Below are 14941 nucleotides of genomic sequence, written 5' to 3'. Positions count from 1 at the left end.
TCATGTGGATATGGGTGCTCTGGACAAAAAAATATCCTGTCTCCAAATCATGTTTGTCTTAACCTTTTAGGATCCTTTGCTTTATCAAGGTAGTTTCTCAGTGAGGATCAGGTTTAATCCTGGGTAAATGCATAGAAAAGATTTTACAAAATCAGTTCTTGCTTCTGCCCCTACTGAGGAGGTGATTTCACAGTAATTATGCCTGTGTCTGAGGTTAGTACCAGACCCTGAGTGCCATTAAGACATTGCTATGGGATACATTTTCTATTTTATTCTCAGCAAAGTGGTCAGCTGCAAGGGGGAGGTTACCCTTCATCTTCTGGCTTACTTTTGCAATAAGGACAGAACCTTGCTCAGAAGGAGGAGAAGCCTCTTGTTTCAATATTTTAAAATATCTTCTGTAGTTACAATAATTACAATAATAACTTACAAAAACTGCAGAAATCTTTAATTTGTGCTCCAAATGTAAAATGTAGTGCTGTCCTCAGATGTAAATCAAGGACTTCTGGGGTCAGTATCAAATGCCAGGAACAACCACCATCGTCCTGGAGTCCTTAGGCCATTTGCACTACATGATTTTGATGCTTACTACATTGCGTGGCACTTTGTTCTCCAAAAAATACCCCTTTCATTTATACAGGGCTTCTTGCAGAAGAAAGTGCCTAGAAATATATGGTTGTCTGAATAGATTTCTTAAGATTATGAAAGTAGTTTACAGATGTCAAACACTATGTAAATATTGCGACAAAAAATATGAATCCTCAAAAAGATTTTGCAGTTATAGAGGTAGGCAGTGACAGTTCATGGTGAAAGCAGTAAAATCCTTCCCGTTTAAAAAGTAGAGCCATTGGCAACATCTGAGCAGGGAATCTGTGCAGTCACTGAAACAGCCCGTCTGGTCTATCATTTGGAATACACTGTTCTGTAATCTTGTGAAAATGAAACTCCAGGGAAACTAAGTGCACAGCACCCACTTTACAGGCTTCCTAAGCGTTTCCACGTTATACAACAAAGCCACTTTGGTTCCTCTGGGTTCTTGACTTACTGCAACCTTTTCCTGGGCCATCCAGGTGCATCTGAAGTATTGCAGAAAGAGCAGAACTGAGGCAGAGGTCATCTCCAACTGAAGGAACCAAGAAGGAGGGAAAGGGTTGTTAAAGAGGTACCTCTCAGAGTCTAGTTGATTAACAAGGCCTGAAATTCAAATTTCCGATTAACATTCCAGCAGAATCTGAATAGGAAAGATAGCCATATATCAGCTGAGAAAATGACATTTCCATCCTTATTGCTTTTCCAATGTTAAATCTCATGTAGGCAGGTTAATTTAAATAAATCTGCTACCAGCAGTTCAGTAATTCTTGTAGAAAATGTAATTAAATTTGCTGTTCACACTATGTATGCATGCACACACATATTTCCCATATTTTATGTGTCCAGATCATTGATATACTTTGCTTTTTCTTTATATAATTAGGTCACAAAATATTCCAAACATGTCAGTTTGTAAATGTAAATATAAAAAGGTATATGCCTATACATTTCCAGTTTGTGTAGAAAGTTTAATTTCAAAGCACCAGCCAGGAGAAAACCCCTTAATATGCACTGATAGCCACAGGAGTTGTGCAAATGCATGAAAGCTAAATTTCAAAGGTAAAAAGCTTTCCCTTCCCTCATAAACTGTCCTCGGTGAAGATGCAGTTGCAATGTTCTGCTAGTGTACCTTTCCAGGCATTTGACCAGGTAACTGCACTGGATTTGGGTCTGAAGGTGACAGGCAAAACCCACTAGCTTGCAGAACCAGCAGTCGACGTCCGCAGCCGAGGATATCCCCCAGCGCTCACCATTCTCATTCTGACTTCACATCCCTCACGAATGTTGAGCTTTAAGGAGGCTGAGCTGTGGCAACTTCAGAGCAGACTTCGTCAGCCACACTTCACATGGGAGGGCACCAAAAAGCTGCATGGGTGAAGCTCTTGAGAATGCAAATGGCACCGTTCTTGGTGCGCATCCTCAAAGAGCTGCCGAGGAGGCCAGCGCTCTTTGAAAGATGGACCTCCTGTCTGCCAGCAGCATCCGCGCAGGAGTGGCTCTGGTCAGTGCTCACCAGTAACATTTTCAAGGGAAAGAAACTCAAGGTTCCTGTCCTGCTTTCTCTTACTCAGGGAGGTAAAAAAAACCCAGCCAATGTAAGAAACAGAAACAACAGCAGTTCTTTAAAACCAGACTACCATGTATGTTAATTAGGAATTTTGTTCAGAAACGGCGCTAATTAAGTACATACATTCTGACTCCTCATTTTCTTTTCTGAACACAGAGCAGACAACCCCAAATATATTCTCTGCTGACAATTACAAATGCATAAGAAGGCTTCCACCATACCGTATTCTGTCTTATAGAACCTAGCGCAGAAATATGGAATTAATTAAAACCCACAAAGTACAGTAAGACGTCACCCTCTCCCATGTGTCCTCAGCAGTCAGCAGGTGCTGTGTCGCATACTCAGCACTGCGGCACGAAGCTCAACAAACCCAAAACTGGTCCCCAGACTGTAGGGTGCCGCAGCAATATTTCTCAAGTCTGCTTGTGCAAATCAAGGTTTACACAAGGAAGTCCCCTGAGTTATGGGTGTCTGATTCCAGAGCAAGTGTAGGAGCTAAAGTCCTTTAAAGGACTTTCAGATCGATTTCTATGAGGATATGTCCTGACAGGATATGACCGTGACAGGATAACACAAGTGTTTGCAGGGTTTGGGACCCCTTCCTTGCTGCCAGTGCCCAGGACAGCTCATGGTCTGTGTGTTGTGGCAGGGCAGGAGCACCTGCATCACCCCACGTACACCCAGCCCATGGCAGCTGCATCTCTGCCCGTGCAGATTCACCAGGTGCCTTTTCTTGGCACTGATTTGTGCTGACTGTTGTTCATATTCTATTCAGGTTCTTATAACTTGTCCATCACGTTGCTTTCTGTGAGCCCATTACAGCAAAGCTTATTTTACAGTCTGTGTCAGATGCTGGTTTTTTTTGCACATGTTATGGAAATGTATTTTTTGGTTTGCTCAGTGTGTGTGTGAATGATCCCATGTGCAATAAAAGGTTCCTGTTGCATGCTCTACTTGTAACCACATTAAAGAGCCACATGTGTCTGCAGCAGTCAGGATGTGTGTTGTGGCTATTCCCTCTTCTGAGGTTTTTGTGGTTTGGGTTTCAGTGAATTTCTCAAGGTTTTGCTCTGAGGTTTTTTTTTTTGTTGCCCATTTTTCATGTGAAGGAATTTTTAACTATTGAAACCTTTTGTCCATACAGTCTTTCTGTGGAATAAAATTGTATTGCACTGACCCGAAATTTTCTTGCTGAATGCAAGAAGATGGATTAGATGGTTTCTTGAGACCCTTGCAGCATTCCATTTCTGTAGCTCTGTGTTTTTACTGCTGATGGGGTGTGGGAGCCATACGGGAGGTGTTGATCTGTGCTGAATGCTCGCCTGTGAATTATAGTTCGTATTTTGCCATCTGGTTGCCTGATAATTAGTCCATCTTTTTATCAAATGAATGGCACATGTCTTCCTTTCCTCAACACATATGCAAAACTATATATTTTGGAAAGGATTATTTTCAACTTCAAAAAATACCCAGAAAGCGGCGTCTTTCTGCAGTCATGTGTATGTCCTCAGACAAACCTCACCCACGTTTGGACCTAGGTTAGCCCCTGCATCATACTGTGGTATTATGGTCTCCAAGTATTGGATTACTGATTACATGATGTTTTGAATTTGCTACATACATATAAGCGCTGAGGTCTGGAGGTATATTATTGTACTATATAGCTGCAATATGTAGGTATATTTTCCTACATTCAAGAAATAAAAGAAATACTGAGTTTGACAGCATGTTCATTCTGCTATATCCTCATCACTGCTCCAAGTATATTTCTGTGAGATCCATTCCTGATGGGAATGGATCTCACAGAAATCCATTCTGTGAGACTCATGGACTCACAGAATGGGCCCTCCTCATGGGTGAGGGCCCTCAGGAGAAGCAGGCTGAGCAGCGGGATAGCCTAAAGAGGACAAGGGGAGCCTGAAGCATCCGACCTCGGCTCCTGTGGTACTAGGTTTCCTGCTAGAGAAATCTGCGGTTCATTACGGCATGTGAAATCAATTAATTCAATGAAAATCTACCCCCAACCCCTGGGAAAAAAAATACATTTTCTGAAACCTTTTTCTTCTTCTATATCAGGAAGCCCTTGGAAAAGTTTGTCCAGAAGGAGATGGAAGGCATTTTCTCACTCTGTGGCTTGCCTCTCTATTTTGGGATTTTGGCTCTCCAAGTTGGTGCTTAAGAGCTATAATTCATGAGTCACTAGCTATGTATTAAATGCATGGGGAAAATATCTTTTATTGATATATATTTGGAGAAAGATATTTTTGATTTATAAAACTGAAGAAGCTGTCTATTTTTTGAGAAGTTAAAAGTATTTTCTAAAATTTTTCAAGAATGCAACAACACATTCAAAATTAAAGGTGTGTGTTAACTTGTGAATTATTGCAAATTATTTTTTCCTACCCAGAAAGAATTTTTACCACAACATATATTAATTTATGCAGCTTTCATCAGGTTGGCAACTGCCAAACTGCCCAAAAAGACAACCTAAGGGACCACTTCTGCTCAGTCATTGTGATTTTGGTGGTGAGAAAATCATCTGCTAGAAATTGGTTTGAGGCAACAATATCTGCCATCAAAAGGAAGTAAATAAAAATGTACCATAAAGTCAATATTTCTCACACATCTCATGCACTGAATGAGACTTTTAGCTATAACCAATCCAAGCTGGATTCAAGTTAGCAGTATTAAATATGTATAAAGAAAATTACCATTTCCTGAACTATGTCATCCTATCTAGTGGAAATGAACATGTATTAATTTTCTAGCAAATCTGACTGTACTTCCCATTTCCTTTGGAATACCTTTGCTTTTCTACTGCCATTCACATTACCATCTTTTGAAATCTAAAATATTATTTATGCAGGAAGACTCCATTTATTTTTTTTAAAATTATTATGATCATGTGGATCAGGGTAAACCCTTCTCTTTGTAATAAGTACATACTAAAGTAGTAATAGTTCTTCTTTTTGTCATTGATATCACTGACAACAAATGATGGCCAGGAGGGGAATGACCTTTCTGAAAGGATTTCCTTCTGCACAGTGCGAAACAGGGGTGTATGAAGATAACAGAACCCTTTGCCTTGAGTAAGCACTGTAAGATCAGTGTTTGGCTCATTTCAGGGTGATGCCCATTATGTTGATTAAACTGTGTCTCCATTTCTTCATTCTGCTCCAGCCTATTGTATCCACTGTTATCTCCCATTAAGTGTGCAGATGGTAAGGTTTTGGGATAGGGCATACTTTTTGTTATAGATGTGTACAGTGCATGCCAAGTAGGGGCCCTCATCTCCAGTTGGAATTGCAGGCACTACTGCAACACAAACAATATTCTTTGAAACAAATATTAACTCCAATAAAAATAATGGATATTTTCTTCCCAAGTTTGAAGAAATAAAACCAATTTGTTCTTTTTTTTTTCCTGCCCACAAACACACACACACAGATATACACACATACACAAATACATTAGTCTAGGTGAGGGTAATATCTTCATCTTCCATAGGTTCTGTATTTGATTAACCTATATAATCAGATAGAAAAGGATAACCTTAATAAACCATAAAAGCAAAGCAAATACATGAGAAAAAAGTACTCAGGATGCTACAGAAATAAAATAAAACTCACATGTCCCCAAATACATATAGATCACATTTTGCTATGATCCCCACTACCATCACCACAATTTTATCTCTTTCTGCTGATGTAAAATACCTCCCATGACAGAATTCAAATGTGGTGCCTAGAACGTGAAATGAGACTTCCTAGAAAGCCTATCAAGTACCCAATCCTATTCATACATCTTCTTGTGTCCTGGTCTGCTGAGTAATAGCATGTTAAAATGATGAATCTTAATATGTGATATGGAGACAGAAGGGCATGGACCTTTTGGGGAAGGCTTTTACAGAGCACTGTGCACACTGCTGTGAAGCTTTTGGTCCCAGTTCCTTTGCCTGCACCTCTGCTCTCTGCCTCCATTTCCCAGATGACCAGCTACCAGCAGGTTCCAGACACAGGGCACTTATTTTGCTGACTTCAGGTTTTTAAATGTCTCTTTAGATCAGTATTTAGTTCTGCAGAGATAAAAGCTTTTCCTTTTTTCAGTGTGAGAAGTTATACTTGCAGAAAACTGTTTTGAAAGCTATGCCTTCCAATACCCAACGCAGCCTTGGACAGACATGAATCTTTGGGTCCAAGTCTCCAAGCAGTTTTGAGAGGAAATTCGACCACTGCTTGCTTGCGACATATATCATATTATATTAATCCTGTGTTTCAGGGCATTCACTGGCTGTCTTTGGGCCAAGAATGATTTTTTTTTTCCTTTTCTCTCTTGATGTATAAATTGGCTCCTAGTTTTTTTGGTTTGACTTTTGTTCTGTTCCTCTAATGACCAGCCAACTGGAAATAGGCCACGTGTCTAGACAGGATGCAAAAGCACAGTGCTGCACTGCTCCTGGTGCCACTTGTAGTAAGCTTGTAGTTAAACTGGTAGCCAGAATTAGGATCAGGAAGAATTTTTCCCTAATCCAAGTGGAATGGCTAGGGGATTTTTTGCTTGTTTTGTTGCATTCCTCTACATTGAAGGGCACAGTCTTTGTCCTAGATCCCCTATGAATATGCAAAAAAAATATTCTGCTATGCTGGAACCCACAATATTAGCAATATCTTTGATTTATCCTGCTTCCTTTCTGTAGGTCATTATAGGTTTCTTTTTTTAATTGTAGATGTTGTTTGTTCGCAATGAAAACCTGGGCAGTATTACCACAGGAAGCAGATTTTTTTAGCCCATTCAGGGCTCTGCAGCTGCCTGCTAGTACAGGGAAATGGATTTGTTAACCTAGGTTGCTGTTTCAGACTGATGTTCCTATAGAAGTAGAATCCCACTTGCAGCACCATCATCACAATTCACCTTAGATCCATTTATTGCAAAAGTGTGCAGCAGAGCAGAATTCAGGCTCTCCATACATAGATGCAAAATGGCAATCAGTTTTTCAAGGCATGAGACTGTAACTCCAATAGCCAAGCTGATCACCTTTCTATGAGCTTATTACTTAGAGTGACTGAAGGACATTTCTCTAAAGGAATGATCATGAGCATTATGTCAGACAAGACATCCAAGCAATTAAGAAAGAAATGTTTGAAGGCATGTTCAGGTTTGTTGAGACCTTACATTCAATCTAGGCAATTCTTCTAAAGTGTGTTTTCTGAATTGTATAAGATGCGTCTAGCAAATAGAATGGACTTTTATAATTTGCTAAGGAAAAAAAAACAGTATATGAAATGTGATATCCTTGTCCTGTTCAAAAATAAACTTATCTGGTTTGTAATCCTTTTGTACTGTGTTTTTTCAGCTTAAGGAAGATTTCCCCCTCGGAAATTCAGTACAATGGAAATGGCAACATAGCTGCTCAAAAGATACTTAGTACGTGTGGGTTTTTGACATGAGAACACCCCAATTTTGAATACATAAGGTAACAGCTAGAATCAGTCTGAAAATAAGATCTTTCTGTTACTTTTTTGCTTCATAAACTTGTCTATTTTTCATTCACAATCTTATTCTGAATTTCTGTCAAGTCTGGAAATACTTCAATTAAATTCAGCTAACCAAAGAAATAACATTTTTTTTACATAAACAGAGATTTCTGCTAATATCAATCCCTTGCAGTCTCTGGCTGGGACACCACTCATTGTGTTCATTTTCTGCAGCTAATGCCCATACAAACTCCGGGCAATTGGATAAAGGTGTTGTATTTGAAAAAATCTTTTGACAAAGGATTAGGATAATTAAGATCAGGCACTTCAAAATACCTGTTTCCTGTTATGTCATTGGAGTTGCAGATGATCTCAAACATAAATCAGCACATTAAGAAGTTAGACATGTTTAGTAAAAGCTAGAAGTCCACAGCACTTTCAAACTTCATCAAGGTATGAATTTTGTACCATCCAGATTTTAACTGCTTTTATTCTCATTTTTTATGAATGCTGTAAAAATATGAGGCTTCTTTTGATTTCATAAAGAAAGGTGCGGATCTCTTACTGTAAAAAAAATGGAAACTCATGCGTGCTACAAACAGCACTGCCTTAGTTTTGCTTCAGCCACGATATGGAATATAAAAGCAGTCTCACTCAGTCACTTAATACTACAGTGCAGAAAGGCATGTTAGTGCCCAACTTGACATGAACAGAAATGGTTGACGGTAACAGCAATGAGCCATATGCTTTTAGAAATATGCCTTAGGTTAGAAACCCTAAAAGGTTTCCCTTGGAGCCTGTCATCTACGGCAAGAACCTACAGGCTGGCCTGGCAGGGAATGGAAACCTCTACCCCCTTTCTCATGAGGTCAGTGCAGTGTGACACCTGAAGACGTTATTGTATGGTGCTGCAAAATTCCTGTCCCCAGCTTTGCTAGCAACAGAAGTCTGCCTTTCAGAATACAATTTGCCACAACCTGTCATCTTTCAGTAAATCATCACTACCTGCAATGCATCTCCTTTTCTGTTCCCGAGTTTTCTCAAATGGATGGCAAGCCTGGCACTGCCTCTTCCATGGTATGTAACAGAGTACGTGGAGCATCATGCTGTGCTAATACTAACATGGGCTATAAATATGCATTTGCCTAGTAAATCCATGCCTGGCTGATGGATATTATCCGCAATATTTTAGGGTGCCTATTATCGTGACTAGTTTCTAACCTCATAATAGCTGCTAGGAATGCTATTTATGGAAATATGTCATTAGTCCTAAAAGTGTTTATCAGAAGTGATTAATAGGAATAATTGCCTGTTAGGTAAACAAAAAGTTCCAGTGGCTTATGAATTGATTTCTAATGATTCACAGCTTCTGCACATTCAGGCACAAAACCAGAGATCAGACTAAACTGGTGGTAATGACAACCTTTACATGCTTGTGATGTTCTAATCTAATTTAAAAAAAAAATGCAGTAGATGCATCCCTCCTTACTTCCCTGCTCCTCCCTGAACCAAGTGACAGAGCTCCAGAAGCAGCACAGCAAGACCGAACACGAAATATCACCGTCCGTGCCCTGCTTCAGGCTGTGAAGCGAAGTATCGCTTTCAGCACATACAGTCTCAGGATGACCTGCTTCGTTCCCAGGCCAGGATCCTTCAGAAACTGGAGACCCATGAGCCTAGGTAGCCCAGATATGAACTCAGGCCTGGTGCCCCCGCCACAACCATTGCTGAATCCTTTCATGGCTCCTCTCCCAAACTTGGCTGCATCAAGCTGTTCCCTCCTTGGAGAACACCCTAGTGACCTTCATAACAGAGTTCAGCCTTCAAATGGCCAAATAGCAGGTGACTAGCCCTGGCCTTCCCCTGTAAGCATTGTCCCCTACATAGCTAATTTGTATTTAGTACCAGAGGGCATCCAGAATTCATATATATAAAATAATTGGTTTCTTTACCTTAAAAATCACTTAATATCCAGAATTGTGACAAAGGAACAGGAGCCAATATAATATAGCAGTTTTTATTATGTCTTTGCCTTTGTTTAAACTTAGAAAACCTAAAGTTGGATCCTCAGGTTACAACATTTTAGTCCCATAAAATTCTGAAATCTAGCTTAAAGGAAATTAAAAATGTCATCTTAAATTCTTTATTTCTCTCTGCACTCTCTAAGCTGTCATTTCAAAACTGCCTAGGGCAAAGCCCTCAGGAAAAGCAGACTGGCAAATGACCAGGGTTTCTTTTTGTTCTGATTAAAGTCAAGTTTGAAAAAAGTGTTGCATACTACTTTGTTAAATGCTGGAGCTAGACGTTAGGGTGTGTATTCATCAGGAACATCTATTTGTCTTAATTGCTGCTCAGCCACTTTAAAGGACATCAATTCTAATCCCTGTGATGCAACACTTGGGTTTTCCTGACACTGTATGATGAGCACATTATTCATCACATAAAGCAAGGAAAATAGAGTCAGATTCTGATTGCCCTTGCAGTGATATAAATCCACAAAGGCTAATGGAATTATTGTAGATTTATGCTCTGGTGAGTGCAGGATTTGGCCCAGCAGCTCTATAAATTCTCTAGTTTTCAGCATAGCAGGACAGCTATACACACCATGGAAGCCCTCAACCATCTGGTTTTGCTGAGAATGCAGGAGCTTTTTAGGGAGTTGTTTCTGGCTCTAATTGAATGTGGTTTGTTATTTCTTTCTCCATTCCTGCCATTGACTACAATGATCTCTTTCTCACAAATTTTAGTTACTTCAGGAGCTGTACAGCATTTGACTGGGTGTTACTGGGTGTTACTTCATTAAATTGAAGAGACTATATAAAAGGCTGAACTGATTGCAGCTCATGTGAAGAGAAGGAAGCAAAGCCACGCAATCTTCATTCAGCGGAATGGGAGGATTTGTGGCAGCCAGGGACAGCTAGCAAATGAAAGTCTTTGGAAGTAAAGGTGAAACACAAGCTGAGACTGACATCCTTGTTTGTAAACCATCAGGGGAGTGATAGAGTATAGCAATAACGATTGCTGATAATAAGCACTCCCTTTTTGGAAAAACATAGCTGTTTAGATCACATATAACCTAAATTACAAATGCTGTTCCCTTTTGTGCAAACATATAACCAAGACTGCACAACTGGCAGGATTAAGAGAAAGAAAAAAAAAAAGAGGATTTTTTTACAACAGATGTTATTTCACAGGCATGTCAAGACCACATGACTTTCCAGAGGTTGTTTGGGAAAGAAAAGAGACTTTTTTCCAAGTAGTTTACTAGTCTTAGAAAGTTTTTTGTCAGCTTGAGGAAGTGCTGAAGTTTAAAGGGCACTGAGCAGTGTTTCAGAAATATTTGCCTTGTTTGCAGTTAGAACTGTAGCAGAACTCCTGATAAGTGTCATTCTTTCATGGTTACAGTAATGCAGGGAAGGCTGAAGGGATCGACAAGTTCTGGAAAGTCAATAGAGTGCCATAGCGTGTTAGCCAATGTTCAGTCAACCAAACTCTTCGATTAGCTCAGCCTGCCAGTATTCTTTTTCCAGGATAAATTATTTGATGGCTCTGAACAGCTTTGACCTTACTTTACCTTTAGGATAACTTTACCCTTCCATTGTTCATCTTCTAAAAAAGAAATGCTGTTTTCAGAAAGGAGACTTGATTTTTAGAATAATAGCCATGGAGTATCTGGCACAAACTTTCTCAGCACATTTAGGAAGGTACATGATGTTTTACAAGAGACTGATTTGGGTGACAAAACTAACACACCAGACACATCATCCTTTATTAAGGAAAAATCCTTTGTGTCAAAGGCAGTATTCATGTGATCACTGTGATATTTGTAGTATACAAATTAAACCCTTCACTTTCTAGCATGAGCCTTTCACGCAGCATGAAGCAAAGAAACTATATGTTGATCTTGGTTACCTTTGTGAAACATTACAGACTTTAGAAGTATGATATAAAAATAGGAGCAGTGATTAGCTCAAAGTCTTTGGCCTATCTTGTACAACAGTTTATGAAACTAGTAGTTTTCCTTTATGTAGCAACTTCCATCAGTCTTTCATAGCATCTGTATAATAGTTGAGTTATTTAGCCTCATTTTGTGAAGAGAGAATGGCAAAACCAAAGCATCCACAAGAAGCCACCTTATTGAGGAGAAGAGTAGCATAAAGCAGAGCTTAGAGCTTTTGTTTCTTCCCTTAATCTTTTGTCACTACATTATTCTAAATCTCACAAATACATGTATTTATTCTGAAAGCATACTTCGGTGATCGCCAGCAGTGCTACCTGTCCCAGCCAGTGCCAGAACTTTGTTTCAGGTCAGCCATACCGTTTGAGAGCCCAGCTGTTGAGACATCTGGAAGTCAGCAGCCTGTGCATGAGACTCCCTCGCTTCCTCCCTGCTGTGTGTCCTTCCAACACCCCCCATCAGTCCACAGGACGGACATAATCCAACTGTCTTTAGCTTTGTCCCCTCATTTTGCTTTGCAGCAGAATTGTGTTAGTAGCAAGTCACTGCTGATTTTGTATATTTTCTTAACTGAATGTGCATTATAGAGTTTGAAAGCAGTCCACTGTTCTAGTATATTGAATTAGGCAAGAGTATATGAACGTTTTTCACAGTGGTGTGCATTGGTAGACTGAAAATATACAACAGAGATTGTGCTAGATAGTATTAGGAAATATGTTGATTAGATGGCAGTGTAACTTTGTCGTTGAAGTTAAATATACAGCCTTATCTTTTTAAAAACTTCATGTGGCAACCAACATACATATATCCGGTTCTCAATTACTTATGGGAAGATGACACAGTTGCTAACTGAATGCCTTCTGCCTTTTCTCAGTCACCCTCTTTCTCTCCTCCAGAAGGACAATGCCACACCTTCCTCTTTTTGACAAAAGGGCTGGAGGAAGGCCAATGTCATTCCAGTCTTCAAAAAGGGCAAGAAGGAGGACCCAGGCAACTACAGGCTGGTCAGCCTCACCTCCATCCCTGGAAAGGTGATGGAACTGCTCATTCTGGATGCCATCTCTAAGCATGTGGAGGAAAAGAAGGTTATCAGGAGGAGTCAACATGGATTCACCAAGGATAAATCACGCTTGACCAATCTCATGGCCTTCTGTGAGGACATGACCAGCCGGGTAGATGAGGGGAGAGCAGTGGATGTTGTCTACCTTGACTTTTGCAAGGCTTTTGACACTGTCTCCCAGAACACCCTCATAGGGAAGCTCAGGAAGCGTGGGTTAGATGAGTGGACATTGACGTGGATTGAGAACTGGCTGAAGGGCAGAGCTCAGAGGGTTGTGATCAGCGGTGCTGAGTCTAGTTGGAGGCCTGTAGCTAGTGGTATTCCCCAGGGGTCAGTACTGGGTCCATTCCTGTTTAACTTATTCATTAATGATCTGGACGAAGGGACTGAGTGTACACTCAGCAAGTTTGCTGATGACACAAAACTGGGAGGAGTGGCCGATACACCAGAAAGCTGTGCTGCCATTCAGCAAGACCTGGACAGGCTAGAGAGTTGGGTGGAGAGGAACCTAATGAAGTTCAACAAAGGCAAGTGTAGAGTCCTGCACCTAGGGAAGAATAACCCCAAGCACCAGTACAGGCTGGGGGTTGACCTGCTGGAAAGCAGCTCTGCAGAGAAAGACCTGGGAGTTCTGGTGGACAAGTAGATCACCATGTGCCAACAATGTGCCCTTGTGGCCAAGAAGGCCAATGGTATCCTGGGGTGCACTAGGAAGAGTGTGGCCAGCAGGTTGAGGGAAGTTATCCTCCCCCTCTACACTGCCCTGGTGAGGATACACATGAAGTCCTGTGTGCAGTTCTGGGCCCCCCAATTCAAAGAAGACAAGGAACTACTGGAGAGAGTCCTGCAGAGGGCTACAAAGATGGTCAGAGCACTGGAGCATCTCTCTTACAAGGAGAGGCTGAGGGAGCTGGGTCTGTTTAGCCTGGAGAAGAGAAGACTGAGAGGGGATCTTATCAATACTTACAAATACCTTAGAGGTGGGTGTCAAGAGGATGGGGCCATACTCTTCTCAGTGGTGCCCAGTGACAGGACAAGGGGCAACAGGCACAAACTGAAACATGGGAAGTTCCATCTCAATATGAAGAAAAACTACTTTGAGGGAACAGGAACAGGCTGCCAGGGGGGTTGTGGAGTCTCCTCTGGAGATATTCAAGAGCTGCCTGGACATGATCCTGTGCAACGTGCTCTAGGGGAACCTGCTTTGGCAGGGGGTCGAACCAGATGATCTCCAGAGGTCCCTTCCAACTCTAACCATTCTGTGATTCTGTAAAACTGTAGGGTACATTCTGCCCACACGAAGCCACAGTCTGCCCGCTACTGCTTAAAGTGCCATCTCTTGTCTTCAGAGACCTATATACACATTTTTCAAAAGTAAATACACTCCATATGCTGCTATAGCTTAATTTGTACTTCTAGATTATCCATGCCTTTGCTGAATACAGGTTTTCTCCTCTGCTGCTTCTTTACGCTGGGCAATTTATATGTAACCAGTGGTCACTTGTAACGTGTTGTTACTTGTCTCAGTGAACAGTAGCCTCTTGGGGAGCAAATGGGACTGTACAGAACCAGCTTAAGGAGGGAGGCCACAAGGAACTCATATGCTCCTTCATCTGGAGGCACTCGCCCAGGGCCCCATCTCTCTTTTGCCTCTGGAAAGCTGTAGCACAGATTAACCATGACATGTGGGAGATTTCAGCTCCTGGTTTCATGATGGTACATTTTTATCCATTTGTAATTTGTGTAAATGTTATGAGTTGAGCAATGTTAAAGAGGAGTGTTTGAAAGCACTCCAAAAAGGTGCTGGCAAATGATGAGCTATGCTCTTTATTGCTTAGCTGTTTCGAAAACGTCCAGAACTTCTTGTTTCTCATTTTGGAAATGTAATATCATTTTATGTTTGTTATCTTGGCTCTTCCAAAACACTTTCCTTCTTCGTCTTACTTTTGCTAGGATTTAAAATTCCATAGCTTTGTTTATATATTGTATTTCTGCAGTTGAATGTAAATCTTATTATGTCCCTCCCAAGATACTTCCAGATAAGATTTTATGCAAAACAGTTTTTATCCTCTGATTTACTTTGCAGACATGATGAGCCCAGAAAATCTAGAAGAATTTTGAAAACAACAGAAAAATTTTCCTTTGCTTTGACCTTTGCTTTGGTAAGATGTGTTGAACTGACTGCAGCTGATCAGGGTGTCATCTCTCCCCTCACACACTCACAGATGCTCAGCTCTGATCTGTTGGCGTAATGTCACAGATGGTTGCACCCTAACCTGGTTCTGTCAGTA

This window comes from Nyctibius grandis, chromosome 5 (assembly GCF_013368605.1).
Source record: "Nyctibius grandis isolate bNycGra1 chromosome 5, bNycGra1.pri, whole genome shotgun sequence".
Classification (NCBI taxonomy): domain Eukaryota; kingdom Metazoa; phylum Chordata; class Aves; order Nyctibiiformes; family Nyctibiidae; genus Nyctibius; species Nyctibius grandis.
This window is presented reverse-complemented; position numbering follows the sequence as displayed.